We start from the raw sequence: 27,908 nt of genomic DNA on the forward strand, positions 1-27,908 counted from the left end.
GGGGATCTGGTTTGGTTATCTTCTCGTCATATTCCTATGAAGGTTTCCTCTCCTAAATTTAAACCTCGTTTTATTGGTCCGTATAGGATTTCTGAGGTTCTCAATCCTGTGTCTTTTCGTTTGACCCTCCCAGACTCCTTTTCCATACATAATGTATTCCATAGGTCGTTGTTGCGGAGATACGTGGCACCTATGGTTCCATCTGTTGAGCCTCCTGCCCCGGTTTTGGTGGAGGGGGAATTGGAGTATATTGTGGAGAAGATTTTGGATTCTCGTGTTTCTAGACGGAAACTCCAGTATCTGGTTAAATGGAAGGGTTATGCTCAGGAAGATAATTCCTGGGTTTTTGCCTCTGATGTTCATGCTTCCGATCTTGTTCGTGCCTTTCATGCGGCTCATCCTGGTCGGCCTGGGGGCTCTGGTGAGGGTTCGGTGACCCCTCCTCAAGGGGGGGGTACTGTTGTGAATTCTGTGGCTGAATTCACTCCTGTGGTCACAAGTGGTACTGCAGCTTCTGAGCTTCCTCCCTCAGGTGTTCTGGTGAGCTCGTTAACTGCTTCATTACTTAACTCCGCCTGATGCTGCTATCCTTGCTCCTTGTCAATGTTTCAGTGTTGGATCTGAGCTTCTCCTGATTGTTCCTGTGACCTGCTGCTCTGTATAGCTAAGTGCTTTTTGCTTTTTTGTTGCTTTTTTTCTGTCCAGCTTGTCTTTTGTTTTGCTGGAAGCTCTGAGACGCAAAGGGTGTACCGCCGTGCCGTTAGTTCGGCACGGTGGGTTTTTTTTGCCCCCTTTGCATGGTTTTGCTTTAGGGTTTTTTGTAGACTGGAAAGTTCGCTTTACTGTCCTCGCTCTGTCCTAGAATATCGGGCCCCACTTTGCTGAATCTATTTCATCCCTACGTTTTGTCTTTTCATCTTACTCACAGTCATTATATGTGGGGGGCTGCCTTTTCCTTTGGGGAATTTCTCTGGGGCAAGTCAGGCCTATTTTTCTATCTTCAGGCTAGCTAGTTTCTTAGGCTGTGCCGAGTTGCCTAGGTAGTTGTTAGGCGCAATCCACAGCCGCTTTTAGTTGTGTTTAGGATAGGATCAGGTGTGCAGTCTACAGAGTTTCCACGTCTCAGAGCTCGTTCTTGTATTTTTGGGTATTTGTCAGATCACTGTGTGCGCTCTGATCGCTAAGCACACTGTGATTCTGGATTGCCTTCATAACACCTGTCATTAGCAAACATAACACTATTGAGTAGGACTATCAGCTGTGTATCCACCAGACTTCTGCACAACACAAGTGATGGTCCCAACCCCATTTATAAGGCAAGAAATCCCACTTATTAAACCTGACAGAGCACACCTGTGAATTGAAAACCATTCCCAGTGACTACATCTTGAAGCTCATCAAGAAAATGCCAAGAGTGTGCAAAGCATTCATCAAAGCAAAAGGTGGCTACTTTGAAGAACCTAGAATATAAGACATAGTTTCAGTTGTTTCACACTTTTTTGTTAAGTCTATAAATCCACACGTGTTAATTCATAGTTTTGATGCCTTCAGCATGAATGTACAATTTTCATAGTCATAAAAATGCAGAAAAATCTTTAAATGAGAAGGTGTGTCCAAACTTTTGGTCTGTACAATATATATATATATATATATATATATATATACACACACACAAAATGTATCATAGCTGACAGGTATTATGGCCTGACATTAGACATTGATAGCTCATACTCTGAAGCTTTTGCGATCCTTGTGAATTGAGTTTCAAGTTGTTTGTATTTGTGGGGACCTTCCAATTTCATCAATTTCAACTCAAAGCAGATATGCAATGGACTGATCTACTTATCAATAATGTTAATAGTCTGAATACACACAAATGAAGCTCGTGTAAGACATCTGTCACATGGTTACATATACTGCATATTACAGTTTCTTGATTTTTGTCAACAAGGTACTGCAAATTATATCAGGGCTATAGAAGTTAAGTGTTATGTTAACAAAGAGGATGTTGTTCGAAGTGAATTATATTCTACGCTACATTAGATGTTGTGTTACAGAGCTAGGTCCATCAAAAAGTATTATTTTTAAGGGAGCATATCTTTGTAAACAGTCAAACTTACTGCTCCAAAGTACCTAACAAAAATATACTTAATATATATTAATTTATTTTTTTTATTTAAATTAATGGAGCATATACTATGATAAAGCAGCATCTTTTACATTTGGCAATTACATTAAATTGCTATTTGCATGACGTTTTATTCTCTTTCAATAACAATTGTCTTGCACAAAATTTAGATGGTTTATATCTAAATTTCTAATCCTGTATCACATTGTTTAAAATTTATTATATTAATTCTGTTCAAATGTGTTTCTGATAAAATAGCATTCAGAGAATGTATCATTTTAGTTTTTTCTCCAGTAAGTCAGATATTTCACTATAATAGATATTTCAATCTATGGAATGACACTCTTGCAAAATGAAAATAAATGACAGTGCTATCTCCAAAGAGACAATGCATTATATCAGAATGTGCAAAACCGCCCAAGTTCTTACCTCTGACAACTAAATGTTCAAAATGAAACAGCCACAGGGTTTACTCAGCATGGTCCTAAACCTAAATCTAGAGGTTTTCAATGTAAAATGTCACAAATACACATTTTTCTATCTACCAGACCAAAAAGTCTTTATAAAACACTTTAATTTCCAACCAAAACAAGCTAAGTAATTTATTTATTTAATAAAATTAAAATTCCAAAATAGAAAATGCAGAAAATCAATACTGCAAAACAGTATAAAATTACTCAAGTATGTGATTGAATATATTCTATTCAGAATTGGATTTTAATTATTTTACTTTTTATTTTATGCAATAGACATATTAAGAAAAATAGTTATTAATAATAATAATAATAATAATAATAATAATAATAATAACAACATAGCTAAATTTTACATCTAAAAGTTAGTAATGGTAAAGAGCAAAATAGGGACACAATACAAATATGGATATAAAATATAGACTAAAGATATTAAAGTAGGTTAAGAAATGCTACATCCACTACTATGTCTTAAAGGGACTCTGTCACCTGAATTTGGAGGGAACAATTTTCAGCCAAAGAGGTGGGGTTTTCGGGTGTTTGATTCACCCTTTCCTTACCCGCTGGCTGTATGCTGGCTGCAATATTGGATTGAAGTTCATTCTCTGTCCTCCGTAGTACATGCCTGCACAAGGCAATCTTGTCACTGGGCAATATACTATGTGACTGGGTAATATACTATGTGACTGGGCAATATACTATGTGGTTGGCCAATATACTACATGGTTGGGCAATATACTACGTGGTTGGGCAATATACTACGTGGCTGGGCAATATACTACGTGGGCTGTGCAATATACTACGTGGCTGGGCAATATACTACATGGCTGGGCAATATACTACGTGGGCTGTGCAATATACTACGTGAATATACATATTCTAAAATACCTGATGCGTTAATAGCGGCGGTAACAGAGTGAGTTACCCGCGGCATAACGCGGTCCGTTACCGCTGGCATTAACCCTGTGTGAGCGGTGACTCCAGGGAGTATGGAGCGGGCGCCGGGCGCTGACTGCAGGGGAGGGACTAATCGGACTGTGGCTGTCACTGTTTGGTCGCGGCAGCCATGACAGGCAGCTGGCGAGACCAATCAGCGACTTGGATTCCATGACAGACAGAGGCCACGACCAATGAATATCTGTGACAGACAGAAGGACAGACAGACAGACAAAAAGAAGGAAGTGACCCATAGACAATTATATAGTAGATTTTAAGTCTTTTTTAACCTGTTACGTGGCTGGGCAATATACTACATGGTTGGGCAATATACTACGTGACTGGCCAATATATTACATGACTGGGCAGTATACTACGTGTCTGTACTGTATACTACATGGCTCTGTGCTGTATACTACGTCGCTGTGCAATATACTACGAAGCTGGGCGATATACTATGTGGCTGGGCAATATACTCCGTGACTGGGCAATATACTCCGTGACTGGGCAATATACTACGTGACTGGGCAATATACTACGTAGCTGGGCAATATAGTACGTGACTGGGCAATATACTATGTGGCTGGGCAATATACTACGTGGTTGGGCAATATACTATGTGGACATGCATATTCTAGAATATCCGATGCATTAGAATCGGGCCACCATCTAGTGTAAGATAAATAAGATAGAAACAAAAAAATGGAAACCTAATATTTTAAGACTAGTCAGATTTTTGGATATAAAATTACTATATGTAAACTAAAAGGTTGAAGCATTTTCTGCATATTTTTCAGTCTAAATGGAAAAGTTTGCAGTCACTCTGTGTGACTACAGACTTGTGAATCTTTTGAAAGCACACAATGCACTCTTCGAGGATTCGCCATTGTCTGCCCCAGGAATGGTGGTCAAGTATGTGACATGCATAAACCCCGGGCAGAACTCGTATAGTGGGTGCTGCTTTGCTCAAAATTCTTGTTCTGAGGCCTCGCCAACATGATGGCCATGCCCACTAGATGACTGAACCCTCTAGATAGGGTGCAGCTTTGCTCAAAACACTTGCATTAAGTAAGACCTCACCTTCAAGATGGGCTCTGGCCAGGAATCCTTGCAGAGCAAAGTGCAAGCACAGGGAGGATTCTCAAGTCTGCAGGCACACAGAGTGATTGCTGACTTTTCATTTTAGATGGGACAACCCCTTTAAGTTCTCTTAGGACTATATTGAACCATTTGAATGCTCATTTAACCAAACAGTTGACCTTTTCTCCTGAGTACGCCGATACCCCACATGTAGGGGAAAACCATTGTTTGGGAGCACAGCAAGGCTTGAAAGGGAAGAAGCACTTTTGACTTTGTGAACACAAAATTAGCTGGAATTGAGAGTGGATACCATGTCACTTTTGAAGAACCCCTGATGAGCTTAAACAGTGGAAAATTCCCACAAGTGACCAAATTTTGGAAACTAGATCCTTCAAGCAACTTATCTACCTGTGCAGTGTGCACTTTGAACACCAGGTCCTTCACAGAAGTTTTGTTAGAGCTGTGAAAATAAAAAGAAATCACATTTATTCCACAAATATTATATTTTAGACCCAATTTTTTAGTTTTCGCAAGTTTAACAGGAAAAATGGACCGCTAAAGTTTTTGTGCATTTTCTCCTGAAAATGCTGATACCCCATATGTGGAGGAAAACTACTGTTTGGGTGCACGGCAGATCTCGGAAAAGAAGGAGTGACACTTTGAAATGCAGACTTTGATGAGATGGTTTGTGGGCATCATGTCGCATTTTCAGAACCCTTCATGTGCCTAATCAGTGGAAATCCCCCACAAGTGATCCCAATTTTGTAAACTAGACCTCCCAAGGACTTTATTTAGATATATGGTGAGCACCATGAAATCCAAGTGGCTCACAGAAAATTATAACGTTGAGTCATGAAAATTGAAAAAAAATCACATTTTTTTCCACAAAAAGGAATTTTTTAGACCCAATTTTTTTTCACAAGAGTAACAGGAGAAAATGGACCTCTAAAGCAGTTGTGCAATTTCTCCCTAGTACGCCAATAACCCATATGTGGAGGAAAAGCACTGTTTGGGCACACATCAGGACTTGGAAGGAAGAAGTGAAGTTTTGGAATGCAGACTTTGATGGAATGTTCTGCAGGCATCATGTCACGTTTGCAGAGCCCCTGATGTGCCTAATCAGTAGAAATCCCCCACAATTGACCCCAGTTTTGGAAACTAGACCTCCTAAGGAATTAATATAGATATGTGGTGACCACTGTGAACCTCCAAGTGCCTCACAGAAAATTATAATGTTAAGTTGTGAAAATAAAAAAAAGCTAATTTTTTTCCATGAAAATGATTTTTTCAGCCCTAATAAAGGGCTCGTAAAGGAAAGGAGCACCTTTTGACTTTTTGAACGCAAGATTGGCTGGAATTGAGAGCGGAAGCCATATTATAATAATAATAATAATAATAATTTTATTTATATAGCGCCAACATATTCCGCAGCGCTTTACAAATTATAGAGGGGACTTGTACAGACAATAGACATTACAGCATAACAGAAATCACAGTTCAAAACAGATACCAGGAGGTATCTGAAGAGGCCCTGATGTGCCTAAGCAGTGGAAAAACCCCAAAAGTTACCTCAATTTGGAAACTAGACAATTCATGGAACTTATCTAGCTGTGTGGTGAGCACTTTGAACCCCCAAGTGCTTCACAGAAGTTTATAACGTAAAGCCATGAAAATAAAAAAATCTATTTTTTTCCACAAAAATGACCTTTTAACAACAATTTTTTTAAATTCACAAGGAAAACATGAGAAAATGGACTGTTAAAGTTGTGCAATTTCTCCTGAGTACACCGATTCCCATATGTGGAGGAAAAGCACTGTTTGGGCGCACGTCATGCTTCGGAAGGGAAGGAGTGACGTTTTGGAATGCAGACTCTGATGAAATGGTCTGTGGAAGTCATGTCGCATTTGCAGAGCCCCTGATGTGCTCAAATAGTGGAAATCCCCCATAAGTGACCCCATTTTGGAAACTAGACGTCCCAAGAAATTTATTTAGATATGTGATGAGCACCGTGAATCTCCAACTGCCTCACAGAAAATTATAATGTTGAGTCGTGAAAATAAAAAAAATCTAATTTTTTCCACAAAAAATGATCTTTTAGTCTCAATTTTTTTTTATTTTCACAAGGGTAACAGCATAAAATGGACTGCAGAAGTTGTTGTGCAATTTCTCTTTTCAGGGCTCAGAAGGGAAGAAGTGATGTTTTGTAATGCAGGAATGGTCTGCGAGCATTTACAAAGCCCCTGATTTACCTAACCAGTGGAAATTCCACACAAGTGATCCCATTTTGGAAACTACACCCCTGAAGGAATTCATCTAGATGCATAATTTATAGTAATGATTATAATGCTTTTGGTGTTTCTGGTGTATTAATTTTAAATGTTGTATTATGTGTAAGATGTGCTGGGTACATCAGATTAGGCTAAGTTCACATTGTGCTAGTGCAGTCCGTTCAACGCATACGTTAAACGGACTGCGCTGACGCAAGTGCCGACTTTGCACAGCACTAGCGCAGATGGAGCATCTGCTAGCTCCATCTGCGCTAGCAGTGATAGACCCAGAAACGCTGCAGCCCGCGTCTCTGCTCCGTCACTCAAATGACGGCATATCGCTAGCGCACGCCCATTGTGGGCGTGTGCTAGCGATGCATCCGACATTGCATTCAATGGCGGCGTTAACGGACTATGTTACACCGCGTTATGCCGCGCTGTAACATAGTCCATTTAACGTAGTCACTGAACGCAATGTAAACCTAGCCTTAGAAAAGTTTGTTGTGTCAACAGGTTAAAAACAAATTTTATTAATTTGTGGAAGTGTGGCACACTTTGAATCAATCCTTAATGCAAAGGCCAGGTTTCTCAGGGCAGGTTTCACAATGGTAAGCTGTATCCTTTTGGATTGCTCTCTTGGAGCATACTCCACACCGTTTTTATGATAGTCCTTTCATCGCGGTTTGGGAAACCAATCCTGGGAAATGTTGACCTGACACATTATGGGTACTATCAGTTTCAAAAGTACTGGGACATTCACCTTCCTGAGTGCCAAACATTAGGGATTTGATGACTACCTCCTGAATCTGAAGGAAGGTCACCATATTGCCTGCAGATCGGAATATCACAAAAACATTGTATAGTGCCATCTGTACAATGTGCACAGCCATTTTGTTGTACCATATTTTAGCTTTTCACATGGTACTGTATGGTTTGAGGACCTGATCTGAAATATCTAGACCCCATGCACTGATTGTAATCCAAGATACAATCTGGCTTTAGGACTTGTGTTGTGGTACTACAAACAGTGACAAGGGATCTGTTGTCACAGTGTATGGTGGTCAAGATGAGGACATCCCTTTTGTCCTTATACTTGACCACCAGCATGTTGTCACTGCATTGGGCTCTGCTTTTGCCTTTTCTCAGTATTTGCCCAATTAGTGGCTTAGGGAGGCCTCTTCATTTTTTTATCATGGTGTCACATGTAACTATACCTGTACAGGGTCTTGTAAAGCAGGATTTTGGTGTAAAAATTATCAATATAGAGGTGGTAAGCCTTATTCAGCATTGAGTGCAGCAATTCCCAAACAATTTTCCCACTCATTCCCAGGACTGAGGGCATTCAGGGGGGTTAATATGGGTGTCCTTACCATCATATACTCTAAATCTGTGGGTGTACCCTGAGGTACTCTTGAATAGTGATGAGCGAATATGTTCAGAATGCGATCGCCAAACATAGATTCGGCACAAATATAGCACATTTGGATTCGTGATTGGAAACATGAGCAAAATTTTATAAAACCGGAAAAAATAGGTAACATTCAGTAAAAAGTGCAGAAAAATATTTGTGTTGCCACAAAAGTATTTTAAGCATTTTATCATGAGTGTTTGGTACGTGTTTGATGAGGGGGGGGGGGGAGGGGGGTTGCAGAGCTCAGAGGAACAGCGTTCTTGTAAACAGTTTTTTTTAAACTTTATGTATGCATATTGTGGCTAGCCATTCAGGGTGCAGGAAATACCTACAATGTGTCATCGGCTGCTTAATTCACATGTCCCTCTCCATATTAATAGTGGACATCTTGTTTTAGTGCCATTTTGACACTGTAAAGGCGCAGAGAGGCTGCTTCTGATGCTGTCACTGTTAGCAGCAAGATTTTAGCAAGTTAGCTAGACAGTTGTACAGTATATCAGTCAGATAGTTTAGCTAGCTAGTGTCCAATGTGGCACTTAAATTTACCTTCCAGCATTTTTTTTTTCATTACTTAGATCCACAGACAAAGCCAGCAGGGCATATGTCCTACAAGCGCACTGCTTCGTTTGTGCTCCACGCAAGAGCACAACTGTTAGGGCTAGCGGAACACACCAAATAATAAGACAGATAGAGTATGGTGCGTTCGCAGCCCGGGGTCCACCGTGCAGAGATGGAACCTGCTGCCAAGTAATGACGGACTATATGGCGGTACTCATAAGTATACACACGTGGGTTAAACTTCACCCAGCGTGAAGGAAGCGATCCTGTTGCGTCACAGGACCGCGGTACCGCACATAGAGCGCGAGCAAGTAGTCAGCGAACTCAACCCCAACTAGGATTGAAGTCCGATTAGACACTTGCTGGCACAACACCGCAACTGGGTGTATAAGGAAACTAAATAATAATATTAAGGCACAAGAGTGCATGCGGTGCCGCACTGACGAACGCCACTAACCACCCAGGCTTGGGTAAGGAAAGCACAGAGGAAGTGCACGGCGCCGTACTGGCGGTCACAGCAACTAGACGCTGTAATGTGTGTTTCGTGCTGTAGGATAAGTCGGGCGCTAGATAGCAAACATACACCTTCCGCGAACAGACATTCAATAGGGAGGGTTATTTAAAGAGCGACTTTCACTCACAACATACACACATTAACAATTGTACACTAGCGCATGGCCGCGCGGTCATGCGCAGCTTATATAGTTGCAGCACAGGAAGTGGCCACAGAAACTTTGCCCTTCCAAGACCTGCCAAGAGGACCAATGGAATGTGCTGCAGAGCCTGAGCACATGACCCTCGATCTCCAACGGGAGATCTTGCCCTGGGCATGCTCAGTGTGTGCAGACAAGGACTTAGTCCCAGAGAAGTCCGCTCGCTGCTGACCAGCACTGGCTTTAATGGCAGAAGCTGAAGAAGCAGCAGTATCTCTCTGTACAGAGTGAGACTGAGCAAGACGCTGGGACCGACGTCCCTGCTGAGCAGACTCCATTGCGGCTGGATAAGAATGGGAGACCGCAGCGGAGATGGCTCGAGATTCCCCCTGTGCAGAAGCGGGAACTCGAGACCTAACATTACCCACCCTCCTAGGGCCCCCCCCTCCTTGGGCCTCGCTACGCTCGAAGGCAGCAATGAGCTGTGGGGCCCGAATGTTTTCAGCAGGCTCCCATGACCTGTCCTCTGGGCATAACCCTTCCAATCCACCAGATAGAACTTTTTGCCGCGTACCACCTTGCACCCCAAAATAGCGTTCACCTCGTAATCGTCCGTAGACGAACCCGATGTCCCGGCAGATGACTCGGAAAACCAGGACATGTATACGGGTTTCAAGAGGGACACATGAAAGGTGTCGGTGATACCCAAGCGTGGAGGAAGAGCCAAACGGTAGACCACAGGATTAACCTGTTCGAGAACCTTGAAGGGACCCAAGTAACGAGGAGCAAACTTAGTGGACTCAACTCGCAGCCTGATGTTACGGGCGGAGAGCCACACCAAGTCGCCAGGAGCAAAGGTCGGAGCGGGGCGCCGATGAACATCGGCGGAGGACCTCATTCTCTCCTTGGAGGCCCGAATGGCATCCTGCGTGCGGTCCCAAATGTCCCGTGCCTCCACAGCCCAGTCTGCCACCCTGGAGTCAGCAGAAGACACAGGCATGGGCACAGGAACACGCGGATGCTGGCAGTAATTTAGGAGGAATGGAGTCTAACCGGTGGAGTCGGCTACGGCATTGTTAAGTGCAAACTCTGCCCACGGTAGCAAGGATGCCCAGTCATCCAGCCTGGCAGAAACAAAATGTCGTAAATATGTGACCAAGGTCTGGTTGGCCCTCTCTACCAACCCATTCGTCTCGGGATGATATGCCGAAGAGAGATTCAACTCAATACTGAGTAGACGACAAAGCTCTCTCCAGATTCGAGACGCAAACTGGGGACCCCGGTCACTAACAATTTTGTCTGGCATACCGTGTAGGCGAAAGATATGCTTGACGAACAAGACAGCCAACGCCCGTGCAGAAGGTAGCCGTGGAAGAGGCACCAAGTGCACCATTTTGGAAAAATGGTCGGTGATCACCCAGATAATGGTGCAGTTACGAGACTTGGGTAAGCCCACCACAAAGTCCATCCCGACCATCTCCCAGGGCCTGTCCGCCACTGGCAGAGGATAAAGCAAACCAGCTGGCCGTTGCCGAGGAGTCTTGTTCTTGGCGCAAGAGACACACGCCCGAACATACTCTGCGACATCACGAGCCATATGCTGCCACCAGTATGTCCTCGCCAGTAACTCAGATGTCCTTTTGGTACCAAAATGTCCACCCACCCTGGACGAGTGTGCCCAAGAGAGAACCTCCGGTCGCAAACTGGATGGAACAAAAGTCTTGCCCAGGGGGCACAGACTCTAGCGAAACCGGGGCCACAGTTCTCAAGCTCTCGGTGGGGACAATAAGCTGAGGCTCCTCCTCCTCCTCCGCAGATGACACAACGGAGCGAGAGAGAGCGTCGGCCCGAATGTTCTTCTCCCCAGAAAGAAAATGTAGGGTGAAATGAAACCGAGAGAAGAATAAGGACCATCTGGCCTGGCGAGAATTCAACCGCTGGGCTGTCTGCAGGTACACCAAATTTTTATGGTCTGTGAAGACTTGGAAGGGAAAACGTGCTCCCTCCAAGAGATGTCTCCACTCCGAGAAAGCCAACTTCATGGCTAGCAACTCCCTGTCCCCGATGGAATAATTCCTCTCTGCTGGTGAGAAGGTCTTGGAGAAAAAGAAGCAAGGATGCTTCCGACCTTGAGCATCCTTTTGGAAGAGGACTGCTCCAGCACCAACAGAAGAGGCATCCACCTCCATGATAAATGGCTTATCAACATCGGGGCGATGTAGGATGGGAGCGCTAGCGAAGTGTGACTTTATAGAGTTAAATGCCTTGGAGACCTCCTCAGACCACAATTTGGGATTCGCCCCCTTCTTGGTGAGGGCAACCAAGGGAGCTACCAAAGTTGAGAAGTGCAGAATGAACTGGCGATAATAATTAATGAACCCCATAAAGCGCTGCACCGCTTTAAGAGAATGGGGTTCCTGCCAGTCCATCACAGCCTGTAGTTTGGCAGGATCCATAGCCAATCCCTGGGCAGAGATGATGTAGCCTAGGAAAGGTAAGGACTCCTGCTCAAACATACACTTCTCCAACTTGGCATAGAGGGAGTTTGCCCGTAGGAGGTCGAAGACTTTGCAAACATCTCTCCGGTGGGAGTCAATATCTGGAGAGTAGATGAGAATATCATCCAGATATACTACGACCGAGGTGGAAAGCATATCCCGGAAGATATCGTTCACAAAGTCTTGGAAAACGGCTGGGGCATTACAGAGCCCGAAGGGCATCACCAGATATTCATAGTGCCCATCCCTGGTGTTAAAAGCCGTCTTCCATTCGTCCCCCTCACGGATGCGAATCAGGTTGTAAGCACCCCGCCGATCTAGTTTAGTAAATACCCTTGCTCCCCGAAGCCTATCGAAGAGCTCAGATATCAAGGGCAAAGGATACTTATTCTTAACGGTGATGGCATAAAGACCCCTGTAGTCTATGCATGGACGCAATTCCCCATTCTTCTTCTTCACGAAGAAGAACCCTGCCCCAGCAGGTGACACTGACTTCCTAATGAATCCTCTTGCCAGATTTTCCTGGATGTACTGTGACATTGCCTCCGTCTCCGGGAGAGATAGCGGATAGACTCGACCCCGGGGAGGCTCAGCACCAGGCAAGAGATCAATAGGACAGTCATAGGGGCGATGGGGCGGAAGGATCTCCGCCGCCTTTTTGGAGAACACGTCTGCATAAGACCAATACTGCTTGGGGAGAGAGGAAAGATCTGCGGGTACCTCTGTAGTAGCAACCTGAACGCACTCCCTCTGACACCTACCCCCACAAGATTCGCCCCATCCCAGGATTCTGCCAGAGGACCACTCGATATGAGGAGAGTGGTACCGTAGCCAAGGTATTCCCAACAGGACCTCATCAATTCCCTCAGGAATGACGAGCAGAGATATAATCTCCTGATGAGATGGCGACATAAACAGAGTAAAAGGGATGGTCTGGTGTGTTATCTGTGAGGTCAGTGTCGACCCATTCACCACTCGTACCGTTACTGGTTGAGCTAGCATAACCAGGGGTATTGCGTGACGTTGGGCGAAGGCAGAAGACATAAAATTGCCCTCCGCCCCAGAATCCACGCAGAGCTCTACCGAGTGGGAGAATGAGCCTATAGTAATTGTCCCCTTAAAGGACAATTTAGAGGCAAACGTCGCCGTGTCTAGTGTACCTCCACCTACTACCACTAGACGCTGACGTTTCCTTGACCGCTGAGAACATCTGGTTTCTAGATGTCCTGACTGCTGGCAAACATGACAGACCTTGAGTGCACAAGCGGTCCGGGACTTAGATCCCGCTTGTGACACTTCCCTGGCCTCATGTGACTCAGGAACCAGGACCGGAGATTCCAGAGGTTTGGCGAAGGTAGAAGCCAGCCGAAACCTCTGCCTACACTGGGCTCGCTCTAACCTCCGCTCGTTAAAACGGAGGTCAATTCGAGTGGAGACAGTTATTAACTCCTCCAGTGTGGCAGGAATCTCCCTAGTGGCCAGAGCGTCCTTAACGTGATCAGCCAGGCCCCTCCAAAATATGGGGATAAGAGCTTTATCCGACCAATCCAGCTCAGAAGCTAAAGTGCGAAATTGGACGGCAAAATGACTGACCAAGGACTCACCCTGAGTTAATGCCAGCAGTTGGAGCGCAGTATCATGGGTGACTTGAGGTCCTAAAAAGACCCCCTGTTTCAGGGTGCTCAGAAACAGCGGAGCACTCTGCACCACATGATCACCACGCTCCCACAGCGGCGTAGCCCATTCCAACGCCCTGTCCGACAAGAGAGACACTATAAATCCCACCTTAGCCCGCTCTGTGGGAAAACGTGCAGCCAGGAGCTCGAGGTGAATAGAGCACTGACTCACAAATCCCCTACAAAATTTGCTATCACCAGAAAATTTTTCTGGCAGCGGGAGGCGAGAAAATGTTGGAGCAGGGGTGGCAATGGACAGGGTTGCTGCAGCCACGCTAGCAGCCTGTACAGCAACTGCGGTAACATCCACAGCTGAGGTTGCGCTCTCAATAGCCGCCGACCTACCCTCCAGCTGCTGGATATACCGCAAGGATTGCTGTTTGTCCGTCATTACTAGCCAGACCCTGGCGCTAGTGTAATGTTAGGGCTAGCGGAACGCACCAAATAATAAGACAGATAGAGTATGGTGCGTTCGCAGCCCGGGGTCCACCGTGCAGAGATGGAACCTGCTGCCAAGTAATGACGGACTATATGGCGGTACTCATAAGTATACACATGTGGGTTAAACTTAACCCAGCGTGAAGGAAGCGATCCTGTTGCGTCACAGGACCGCGGTACCGCACATAGAGCGCGAGCAAGTAGTCAGCGAACTCAACCCCAACTAGGATTGAAGTCCGATTAGACACTTGCTGGCACAACACCGCAACTGGGTGTGTAAGGAAACTAAATAATAATATTAAGGCACAAGAGTGCATGCGGTGCCGCACTGAAGAACGCCACTAACCACCCAGGCTTGGGTAAGGAAAGCACAGAGGAAGTGCACGGCGCCATACTGGCGGTCACAGCAACTAGACGCTGTAATGTGTGATTCGTGCTGTAGGATAAGTCGGGCGCTAGATAGCAAACATACACCTTCCGCCAACAGACATTCAATAGGGAGGGTTATTTAAAGAGCGACTTTCACTCACAACATACACACATTAACAATTGTACACTAGCGCATGGCCGCGCGGTCATGCGCAGCTTATATAGTTGCAGCACAGGAAGTGGCCACAGAAACTTTGCCCTTCCAAGACCTGCCAAGAGGACCAATGGAATGTGCTGCAGAGCCTGAGCACATGACCCTCGATCTCCAACGGGAGATCTTGCCCTGGGCATGCTCAGTGTGTGCAGACAAGGACTCAGTCCCAGAGAAGTCCGCTCACTGCTGACCAGCACTGGCTTTAATGGCAGAAGCTGAAGAAGCAGCAGTAACTCTCTGTACAGAGTGAGACTGAGCAAGACGCTGGGACCGACGTCCCTGCTGAGCAGACTCCACTGCGGCTGGATAAGAATGGGAGACCGCAGCGGAGATGGCTCGAGATTCACCCTGTGCAGAAGCGGGAACTCGAGACCTAACACACAACATTCTAAATATTTTTTCAATAGCTAAATGTGAACCAGTGTGCTGTATCCCTCCTTGACATTTTATGCTGCAGTGATAGGAAACTGTCTGCAGATCTAAGGTACATTAAATAGATTTATATTTTCTGTTGCTAAATGTGAAACAGCCAGCTGTATCTCATGTTGTCATTTGGTGGCAGTGGTATGAACCTGTCTGCATACCTAAGGCACAATAAAAAAATTATAATTTTTTCAGTTGCTGAACATGATACTGCCCACCGTATCCAAAATTGTCATGTTGTGGCAGTGATATGAACTTGTCTGCTGTCCTAAAGTGCATTAAAAGAAAATTATAAATTTTTCTGTTGCTGAATTTGATAAAGCCCCTCGTATCCCACATTGTCATTTTGTGGCGGTGACATGCACCTGTCTGCAGACCTAAGGCGCATTAAAAGAAAATTATAATTTTTTTCTGTTGCTGAATGTGATACAGCCTGCTGTATCCCACATTGTCATGTTGTGGCAGTGATATGAATCTCAAAAGGTATGACTTGACAGCAAATTACTGCCTGGGAATACAGAGATAACCACTCATGTTATGTTGTTTAAAAATTATAATATTTCATTAGAATATATTAAAATCTTGAAAATAAATCGCAAACAAAAATGTAAACAAAGGTTTAATAATACAAAGATGCCACTTGTGTCAAGGAAGAGATACCAGTTAAAACTGAGTTTGTCATATTTTAAGAATCCTATTCTTACTTAAATAGGTTTTTTCAATATGCATATCTCGTAATCTCAATTTATCGTATTATTTTTCAATGTATCCATATAAAGAAAGTGCTGAGTGCATCAATATATATTCAGTGTATGCCCAGTGGCAATTTGCCTAATATAAGATATGGATATCAACATAATTAACAAGAGATTAATGGTTTATCTATTTGTGTAGGATTTCACAGGAGATAGGGTGTGCTGCTGTGGGTACTGGCAATGTCTTCCTCCACCCCAACACATGTCTCGTGTTCACTTCCTCAGGGGGCGTGTGGACCTGTCTGCAGACCTAACGAACATTAAAACATAAATATTTTTTCTGTTTCTGAATGTGATACAGCCTGCTGTATCCCACATTGTCATTTTGTGGCGGTGATGTGAAGCTCTCTGCAGACCTCAAGCACATTAAAATATTTTATTTCTGTTGATAAAAGTGATACAGCCTTCTATATCCAACCTTTACATGTAGTGTCATTGAAATTGTTTTGTGTGCAGAGCTGTTGCACATTAAAATTAATTTATTTTATTTTTTTCTACTAACGCGATACAGCAGCCGAGATCTGAGTTTGAAATTGTTTTGAGCCTATCTTCTAGATTATGTGCATCTTTGGTATCTAATTTCTCACAGGCATCTTTTATGCCTAGCTTGAGACGCTCATCTGTTACACCAATCTTCTGATGAGCATCAAACGCTCTCTTGTAAATGGTGTTGGGTAAATGAGTAATCATTGTAGGCTGGATCCTGGATCTCGTACTTGCCATAGTTTACCTGTTATTGATCCTGTTGTATGTTTACATTCCTGCCAACATCATGCCCATTTTCCTGATCAATTCATCTAGTGACACGTCTTCTATATTTCTACAGCAAACCTGCACCCTATCAGCAGCAACTGTAGGAAAGAGGGTGTTCCAAAGCCATGGACTATCTTCAAGATTACATAGGCCTCATCCACACTAAAAAACAATATTTTATGTTACTAACATACTAGAAGGAGAGATATCAGTTTGAAATTATTTTCAGCATCTAGTCAATGTTATACATGCCTCATTTACAGCCCCCCCAAATTCTTCTGTTTCTAACGTCATACAGAAGGGGACATCTCACTTTGAAATTGTTTGTAGCATCTAGTCAATCTTATACAGTAATAATAGATGGAAAAACACATAAAACTATGGGGCAGCATATTAACATAAGGTATCTTCATTACACATATAGCCCATAGTATATCCCAGGACATATACGGACACACTGAAGCTCCACAGGAAAGCACCACAAACACATTTCAGTGTAATGAAGTCCAAAAGACTAACAACAATATATAATGCAAAAGTTTATTAGTAAATTACAGAAGATCAATCTTATACAGGCCTCATTGACATGTCCCCCCAAAATTCTTCTGTTACTAATGTAATACAGTAGGGGACATCTCACTTTGAAGTTGTTTGTAGCTTCAGGTCATTGTTATAGAGGCCTCATCCACACACAAAAAAATCTGTTACTAATGTCATACACTAGGGGACATCTCACTTTTAAATTTCATGGAGCAGATCTTTTTTGTCACACAGGTCTCATCGACACTGAAACATGTCTTTGTGCAGTGAGTAATGTGACTAATCATGCCATATTTCACCTTCTAATTTTGAACCACTGAAATTCAGCTGTGTGCAGAGGTTGTGTAGAGTAAAAATAAATCTTTTTTTAGCTGCTATTAATGTGCGCCCAGAACAATATCTGAACAACATGACTGGGACACACTGAGGTAGTGGAGGAAAGGGGATTAGGCTTGGTGTTTGAGGTGAATGTTCGGTAGATGTTAATGTTTCTGAAAGCACTAGTGAACCACTAGCGTGATGTTCGATCCAAACCTAACAGACAACTTCTGTTAGTAGACATTGTAGTTTTTAGTGTACTGCATTATTCTTGCGTAATTGCAGCCTCTGATATCGTTAGTGAGGCTTATGTACCTGCTGTTGCTGCTGCTGGAGATGTTAACACTAATTTGTGGAAATGTGAACAGTCCTGCTTGGGTGTCCATCTGCTGTGTTGGGTGTAGTGGATGACCTGTTTGTTCCTATTTTGCTATTTCTACTGTGGTAAAACTGATGCCAATTTGTTGGTGTCTGACACTAATTTTTTGAAATGTGAACATTGCTGGTTGGGTTTCCATCTACTGGGTTGGGTGTAGTGGAAGACCTGTCAGTCCCTATTATACTATTTCTACTTTCGTAAAATTGATGCCACTTTGTTAATGTCTGACACAAATTTTTGAAAATGTGAACACTGCTGGTTGGGTGTCCATCTCCTGGGTTGGGTGTAGTGGAAGACCTGTTGGTCCCTATTAGACTATTTCTACTCTGGTGAAATTGATGTCACTTTGTTGGTGTGTGCAAATAAATTTTCGTAAATGTGTATGTCTCCTTCATGTGTGTTGCCTGTAGCAGTAGGCCTCCAATACGGGCAGTCTTCCCCTGTCTTTGAGTCAACTTCTCATGTTACTATCCTTACATTTTTCTGACAATAGTAATCTATGAAACTGATATGTGTGCCACCTGAGTGTAGCTGAGCATCACTTTAAATTTGTTTTTTTTTCCACTTAGTTAGCACCAATAATTCAACATTCGCTTTATAGATATTGACAGACATTATTGGCACTGTCACCATTGGGACTCACAATCTAAATTTACTATCTGTATGTCTTTGTAGTCTGGGTAAAAAAATAATTACTGGGAGTAAATCATCGCAAACATGGGCAGAAACTCTTTGCAGATGCTGTCCTTAGTGGGGTTGTAACACAGGACTACAGCGCTGCGAGACTGCTAATGTTTTTGCATTGACAACTGAGCATTTCTGTGGTTGGGAGCTATCACTGCAATTCAAACTGTGTGCCTCACTGTCAAGATTGTCTTCCAGCATGTTTTGAAACTGCATGGGTGCATCCATTTTCAAGGGAGGAAGCAACAAATTAAATTTACTTTAGTATTGTGGATATACTATTTGGAATCATAACTATACGGGAAACAATCAGGTAGCAGATAGTGCTGCAAGAAGTCGCCCATGGGTCATTCTCTTTCATGAGGTTTAACTCCACAGTGTGTTGGTGGTGGTATATTACTCAAGCTTTGTTCCTTCATACCCTACTGACAACCACGGACAACATAGAGGGAATCATTATCGTCTTCATCTCCTTACTGTTGCTTGTCCATCACCTCAAACTTCTAATCCTTTTCATGGTCCTTCTCCATTTGTTCCTCTCATGGCAAATGACTGTGAGATGACATACCTGAACTTATAGATATTGTTAACACTAAAGGTATCCTACTATGCTTTCTCCTCTTCATCCCGGGACCACCACGCTACCTGCTCATCCACACTTTTTAATGTGTGCTCCAGCATGTAGATGACAGTAATAGGGATGCTGATGACTGCATCATCACCACTAGCCATCTTAGTAGGCATTAAGAAATGTACAGAAGGGTGCAAAGGTCCTTCATCTGTATCCAGTACACAAGTGTGAATTGCACCACATCTGTACTCCGTTGTGCCAGGCTATGACAAATGTAATCCTGCACCAGGTCTCGGTGCTGCTGCCAAAGTCGCTTATTCCAACAGTGTGGTCATATCACATATCAACCGGTTAACCAGTAGTCTAAAAGATCTCTTTACCAGCTGAAGTGGAATGGTGGAAGTCAGCATGACAGTGGTTTCTGCAGCAGCGCATCAAGGCTGGAACAGTGGCGGAGGAACTGCTGTACTATCAGGTTGAGGATGCAAGCCATGTAAAGCCCATGTGTAAGTTTGGCCCGGCGTAGGATCACCATCAGGTTGGACTGTTATCACAAATGGCCTTCCATGGCACCAGGTTGAGCGTATACAGTCAAATAAATAAGGAAGCACACTGCGGCGGCAAAACATGCAAACATGAAACTTGAACTGCATTACTGCACTAGAAATATGAAAAAATGAGAGCGTTTAGCGCATAAATTGGCCAATTCATGTGTACCTGGTAGCCACATTAAGGCATCTCTCGTATACCAGGTCCTAGACTTTCCTTTCCTCGCTGAGAATAAACGTCTTCATCTGAATGGGTACCTACTGTGAATCCTCTTCTTAGAGTAAATTTCTCTCTCTCTGTGGAGGGGTAATGGACCTGTTGCGCTTAAAGCACCTGTGGCTAAGAGATCGAGTGCTCAGTCAGAAGGCTAACAAATACAAATTTAAAAAAACTGACCGTCACATCCAAACATAGACTAAGTGTGGACAGGTGCTGAACCTGGAGTCACCAATAGTGTTGAGCATTCCGATACTGCAAATATTGGGTATCAGCCGATATTAGCTGTATCGGAATTCCGATACTGAGTTCCGATACTTTTAAGATATCGGATACCGGAATCGGAAGTTCCTATAGTGCAGTGATGCACTATAATGGAGTGTGGGCAGTGCATGGGCGGAGACTGCGTGTCTGTGTGTGTGGGCGGGGTCTGTGCGTGACCGTGGGGGTCTGTGCGGGCCTGCCAGGGGTCTGTGTGGGCCTGCCGGGGGTCTGTACGGGCCTGCCAGAGGTCTGTGTGGCCTGCTGGGGGTCTGTGCGGGCCTCTCTGGGGTCTGTATGGCTTGCCGGGGGTCTGTGCAGCCTGCCGGGGGTCTGTGCAGCCTGCCGGGGGTCTGTGTGGCCTGCTGGGGGTCTTTGCTTGTGTGAAGGCATCATCCGATGGGACTGCAAGTGATGACACATTAGCCAATGATGTGACAGTAGTAGTCCCATCATCCGGTTAATGTGTTTAAAGTAAAAAAAGCAAAAAAAAACTGCATGCTACATATATACATACATACTACATACATACATACTACATACACACATGAATACATACATACTACATACATACTACATACATAAATACTACATACATACTACCATACTACATAAATACTACATACATACTACATACATACTACATACTGTGATGCAGTGACCCCAGTAACAAATAGGGGGCGCTGCATGGTCTCCTCAGTATATGCACGGAGGCATATTGAGGCCATTGGAATGCATGGCAATCGCAGACATGACTGTGGTAATCTGGTAAAGTCCAGCAGTATTGTGAATGGCCGATACGTGTGTCGCAGAACAGAAGACTGCGCTGCCAGCCTGAAATGATGTGGTGTTCTGGGACCTGTAGTCCTACAAATATAGTGTTATATAATAGTCATGGGAGGCTGGCCGGGCTAGTTATGTGAGAAGGGCGGGACAAACTAGCCACACACCCACACTCCCACCCAGGGGAGTGGTTATGGGTATGTAATGAGACCAGGGTGTGGGTCACATGGTCTGAGTGTGTAGACCTGTATGGTACAGGTGCAAGGTCCTGATAGAAACCTCTGTGTTGGGCGTGCTAGACCTAAAGAGCACGTGGTGGGACTTTGCTACTGGTGGCCTGGGTATTGGACGGTCCCGGCCGGGGATGGACGTCCTGAATAGTACCCGGACAGGCCACCTGTGTGATCCTGAGTAACCTGGGTGTTGGGAGGTGCTGGGAGTAGGACCGGATCCCTAAACAGCACGAGGTGAGGACAGGGATCTGCAGAGCCAGTGCCAGCTACTGTGTGGGGAAGCTACAGTCCTTTGGTGGGTGTGGACTGACTAATGTGTGCTGACCAGGCAAGTTGGTGATCCCCGTGAGGCAGCCTTCTCAAGAGAGAGGACTGACAAGGAGTCAGCAGGTGGGGCAGGAGCTCCCAGAAGGTGCCATAGTCTGTTGGTGCTAATTGTTTCTATGAACTGTGTGGTAACCCACGGCAACTGGTCAGAAGAGGACCAGCATGTTTAGTTGCTGCAAAGGGATAATGCAAGCCAATGATACAGTGTGTAATGGACTATATGTAAGCCGGTGATTTGTAACCTGGCTTACGGCACGGTTTATGACTTGAAAATAAACCGCATGGACTGATTTCTGTTGAAAATTTGTGCCCCTGTGCTTGAATCCCGTGCCAAGTGAGTAATCCCCTACCCGTTAGTGAGTGCAATCTCACAATACATAATACATGCATACATGCTGCATACATACTACCTACATACAAACCTACATACAACCTACATACAACATACTACATACAGTGGGGCAAAAAAGTATTTAGTCAGTCAGCAATAGTGTAAGTTCCACCACTTAAAAAGATGAGAGGCGTCTGTAATTTACATCATAGGTAGACCTCAACTATGGGAGACAAACTGAGAAAAAAAAATCCAGAAAATCACATTGTCTGTTTTTTTAACATTTTTTTTTGCATATTATGGTGGAAAATAAGTATTTGGTCAGAAACAAACAATCAAGATTTCTGGCTCTCACAGACCTGTAACTTCTTCTTTAAGAGTCTCCTCTTTCCTCCACTCATTACCTGTAGTAATGGCACCTGTTTAAACTTGTTATCAGTATAAAAAGACACCTGTGCACACCCTCAAACAGTCTGACTCCAAACTCCACTATGGTGAAGACCAAAGAGCTGTCAAAGGACACCAGAAACAAAATTGTAGCCCTGCACCAGGCTGGGAAGACTGAATCTGCAATAGCCAACCAGCTTGGAGTGAAGAAATCAACAGTGGGAGCAATAATTAGAAAATGGAAGACATACAAGACCACTGATAATCTCCCTCGATCTGGGGCTCCACGCAAAATCCCACCCCGTGGGGTCAGAATGATCACAAGAACGGTGAGCAAAAATCCCAGAACCACGCGGGGGGACCTAGTGAATGAACTGCAGAGAGCTGGGACCAATGTAACAAGGCCTACCATAAGTAACACGCTACGCCACCATGGACTCAGATCCTGCAGTGCCAGACGTGTCCCACTGCTTAAGCCAGTACATGTCCGGGCCCGTCTGAAGTTTGCTAGAGAGCATTTGGATGATCCAGAGGAGTTTTGGGAGAATGTCCTATGGTCTGATGAAACCAAACTGGAACTGTTTGGTAGAAACACAACTTGTCGTGTTTGGAGGAAAAAGAATACTGAGTTGCATCCATCAAACACCATATCTACTGTAAAGCATGGTGGTGGAAACATCATGCTTTGGGGCTGTTTCTCTGCAAAGGGGCCAGGACGACTGATCCGGGTACATGAAAGAATGAATGGGGCCATGTATCGTGAGATTTTGAGTGCAAACCTCCTTCCATCAGCAAGGGCATTGAAGATGAAACGTGGCTGGGTCTTTCAACATGACAATGATACAAAGCACACCGCCCGGGGCAACGAAGGAGTGGCTTCGTAAGAAACATTTCAAGGTCCTGGAGTGGCCTAGCCAGTCTCCAGATCTCAACCCTATAGAAAACCTTTTGGAGGGAGTTGAAAGTCCGTGTTGCCAAGCGAAAAGCCAAAAACATCACTGCTCTAGAGGAGATCTGCATGGAGGAATGGGCCAACATACCAACAACAGTGTGTGGCAACCTTGTGAAGACTTACAGAAAACGTTTGACCTCTGTCATTGCCAACAAAGGATATATTACAAAGTATTGAGATGAAATTTTGTTTCTGACCAAATACTTATTTTCCACCATAATATGCAAATAAAATGTTAAAAAAACAGACAATGTGATTTTCTGGATTTTTTTTTTCTCAGTTTGTCTCCCATAGTTGAGGTCTACCTATGATGTAAATTACAGACGCCTCTCATCTTTTTAAGTGGTGGAACTTGCACTATTGCTGACTGACTAAATACTTTTTTGCCCCACTGTATATACAACATACTACATACATACAACATACTACATACATACATACTACATACATGCTACATACATACTACATACATGCTGCATACATGCGGCATACATGCTACATACATGCTGCATATATCACATACATACTACATACTACATACATACATACTACATACATACTATATACATACTACATACATACTGCATACAAACATACAACATACTACAGACATACAACATACTACATACTACATACATACTACATACCTACTACATTCTAAATATTGGCCCCTGACGGCCGGGGGCCAATATTTGTAGCCTGCTATGAATATCAGCCCGCAGCTGTCTGCGTAGCCTTTACTGGCTATTAAAATAGGGGGACCCAAAAAAAAATGACGTGGGGTCCCCCTATATTTTATAGCCAGAAAGGCTACGCAGACAGCTGCGGGCTGATATTCATAGCCTAGAGAGGGGCCATGGATATTGGCCCCCCGGCTACAAATACCAGTCCTCAGCCTCCCCAGAATCTGTAAGATGCGCCATCGGGTGATGTCACTGCTCTATAGGACCTTCAGTGACACACTGACAGGAGACAATGGTTCCTGCAGTGCATCACTGAGAGGTTACTAGAGTTCAAAGTCTCATATTATGGCAATTGCTGTGTGGGAAAATTTCCCAATGCCAAAAGTGAGACTAGGGACTATTTATTTTACAGCGGCGGAGGAATACAGTGCGGAAGGATATCTTCCTCCCATTATTGTAGTCCTGGAGCCCCTAGAGAGCCGTCGCATCAGCTGATGCTGCCGTTCTCCACAGGAGATCGTCATGGGACACTCGTGGATTTCTGCAGATCAGGGAGTAGATTGGTTGTTTGTTATTCTAATCTTTTTTTACAGATGACACTGGCTTCGGGGATCTAAATGACAAGTAATGGTGAGTATGTACTCTATGTTTTATGTACTGTGTGTCTGTATGTACATATTGTATGTAATGTATGTATGTATTGTATTGTATGAAGTATGTATGTAGTATATATGTTGTATGTATGTAGCATGCAGTATGCACGTAGTATTTATGTAGTATGTAGTATGCATGTAGTATGCATGTAGTATGTATGTAGTATGTATGTATGTAGCATGTATGTAGTATGTATGTAGTATGTTGTATGTATGTAGCATGTATGTATGTATGCAGTATGTATGTATGTAGCATGTTGTATGCATGTAGTATGTATTATGGACCCCCGTTAGGCCCGTACAGACCCCCGGCAGGCCGCACAGACCCCCGAAATGCCGGTACAGACCCCCAGCAGGCCGTACAGTCCCCCAGCAGGTCGCACAGACCTCCAAGAGGCCCGTACAGACCCCCGGCAGGCCCGCACAGACCCCTGGCAGGCCGCACAGGCCTCCAAGAGGCCCGTACAGACCCCGACAGGCCGCACAGACCCCCAAGAGGCCCGTACAGACGCCCGGCATGCCCGTACAGACCCCCAGCAGGCCCATACAGACCCCCAGTAGGCGAAATCCGATATTTTTTGGATATCGGCCGATACAATCTGATCCCAATATTTCCGAATATTGGAAGGAATCGCTCAACACTAGTCACCAACTCGTATACAGTCAAATAAATAAGACAGTACACTGCGGTGGCAAAACATACAAACATGAAACATGAAAATTGAACTGCACTAGAAATATGAAAAAAATAGATGGTAGCCCGATTCTAACGCATCGGGTATTCTAGAATATGTATGTAGTTTATTTATGAAGATTTTAGAATAATACATTAAATACACAGGATTCGGCCGGCCGTGACCAATTAGCGAAGGGTGGTTCAAATCCTGCGCCAATTTGCGGCCAGACAGCGCCTGTCGCTGATTGTTCGCGGCCGGCCACGTACTATATATAGCACAGCCATGTAGTATATAACAGCCCACGTAGTATATTGCACAGCCCACGTAGTATATTGCACAGCCCACGTAGTATATAGCAAGGTGGGCATCATATCCCTGTTAAATAAAGAATTAAAATAAAAAATAGTTATATACTCACCTTCCGTTGGCCCCCGGATCATGGCAAATCGTTTACCGACGCTCCTCGCGCGCTCCGGTCTCAAGAGTGCATTGTGGTCTCGCGAGATGATGACGTAGCGGTCTCGTGAGACCGCTACGTCATCATCTCGCGAGATCGCAATGCATGGAGCGGTCACTGGAGTGTCGTGAGGAGCGGGAAAGGCCTGTTCTGGATCCAAGGGGCCGACGGACTGTGAGTATATAACGATTTTTTGGTTTTTATATTATTTTTAACATTTATATCTTTTTCCTATTGATGCTGAATAAGCAGCATCAATAGTAAAAAGTTGGACACACAGGGTTAATAGCAGCATTAATGGAATTTGTAACACCGCGGCATAACGCGGTCCGTTAGCACTGCCATTAACCCTGTGTGAGCGCTGACTGGAGGGGATTATGGAGCAGGCACTGACTGCGGGGAGGAAGGAGCGGCCATTTTGCCGCAGGACTGTGTCCGTCATTGATTGGTCGTGGCTGTTTTGCCATGACCAATCAGCGACTTAGATTTCCATGACGGACAGAGGCTGCGACCAATGAATATCCATGACAGACAGACAGAAGGACAGAAAGATGAAAGTGACCCAATTATATAGTAGATGAGAGTATTTAGCGCATAAATTGGCCAATTCATGTGTACCTGGTAGCCACATTAAGGCATCTATCGTATACCAGGTCCTAGACTTTCCTTTCCTCGCTGAGAATAAACGTCATCATCTGAATGGGTACCTACTGTGAATCTTCTTCTTAGACTAAATTTCTCTCTCTCTGTAGAGGGGTAACGGACCTGCTGCGATTAACACCTTAATGACAGCCAATACGTCTTTTAACTGACCTGAGATATAATAGAATAGCCTCCACATACAGGTGACAATCCTCCAGCTATCAGCTGTCCACTATAGCTGACAACTTCAAATACAAAGCTGTCCAAAAACATAATAATGCTAAATATATAGGAACCTCCAGCAAGGAAGGTTTATCCATCAAAGCATTAAATATAGGGGTGTGTTAACCTAACAACCGGGTACAAAGTACCCAAACACACCACTCTCACAAAAAGTGTTTAGAAAAATTAACACATTTTATTATTAAAAACACAGAAAATATCAAAATGTCATATTCATTAAGAGGAAAAGATGAGTACCCAAGTACATTGCACAAAAAAAGTGATACAGGAAATAGTATACAGGCTTCTGGAAACATATAGTCTGTGTCATAGCATATGGGCATCCCAAATATATAAGTCCTAGTCTAAATAGACCTAAAGTGCATAGTGCCAAGTTCCCAGTCCAGTTTAACACATATAGAATGCCTGACACATACCCATGTGGTGAGCCCGTCCTTAATATCACACACGTCCCGACGTACGTTCCGCATCTTCCGCTTTCTCAAGGGAGAAAAAGATAATTGTGCATGATTATTGTACTTGTTTTATGATTATTGTACTTGTTTTATTATGTATACCCCTCCTCACATGTAAAGCGCCATGGAATAAATGGCGCTATAATAATAAATAATAATAATAATAATAATAATAATGTCATGTCTACATAGTTGCTGGCTTATATGGTATCCCCACTCACCTATTGCCCAATAGTGTGTCGCGCACGGCACCGCCGCCCCCGGGTCTCAGGTGCATCTAATGCCGGCACTCAGCTTCAGCGTGCAGGGACGAAATCCCCCGTGACGTCATATCTGCACGCCGGAGTTAAAAGAGGCCTTCAAAAAGATGTCGGATCCCGGAGTGTGGTGCACATGTGCGTCGCCATTTTGTTGAAGTCCAACCATCCCACACACCAGCCTCTAATGCACAAGTGTGCAGCCCTTTCTCTTGATGGATTAAGGTGGTGCAGAGATCCCACCCTGACCTGTGCATACTAATGAGAAAGATCGCATATCTCCCTACGCTTTCCCTATGTTGATGTTTAGATCATTTAGATGTCCAAATTGCTCAAAAAATACAAGCAGTGATATATCACACAGTAATCAAGAGGCATTCAGGAAAAAAAACAAAAAGCGAGAAAGATCATATATAATCAAAATAAACAAACACAGATTTATAGCCTTCAGGTTAATTCGGGGGATTCTTCAAACATATAGTGCAACCAAGTTGGCTTTCATGCGATCTTCAGAGGTTGTCAGTGAGTGCAGGATCTTAATCATCATACGGGAACCATATCTCAAGCCATAGCAAAGTATGAGGTTTCATATAACTGGATTACTAAAATAAAAAAAAATACAACAATAAAGCACATTTACTAAAGACACAACAGAATTAAAAACAAGCAGGGATTAC

Source organism: Ranitomeya imitator, chromosome 3 (assembly GCF_032444005.1).
Source record: "Ranitomeya imitator isolate aRanImi1 chromosome 3, aRanImi1.pri, whole genome shotgun sequence".
NCBI classification, from domain to species: Eukaryota; Metazoa; Chordata; class Amphibia; order Anura; family Dendrobatidae; genus Ranitomeya; species Ranitomeya imitator.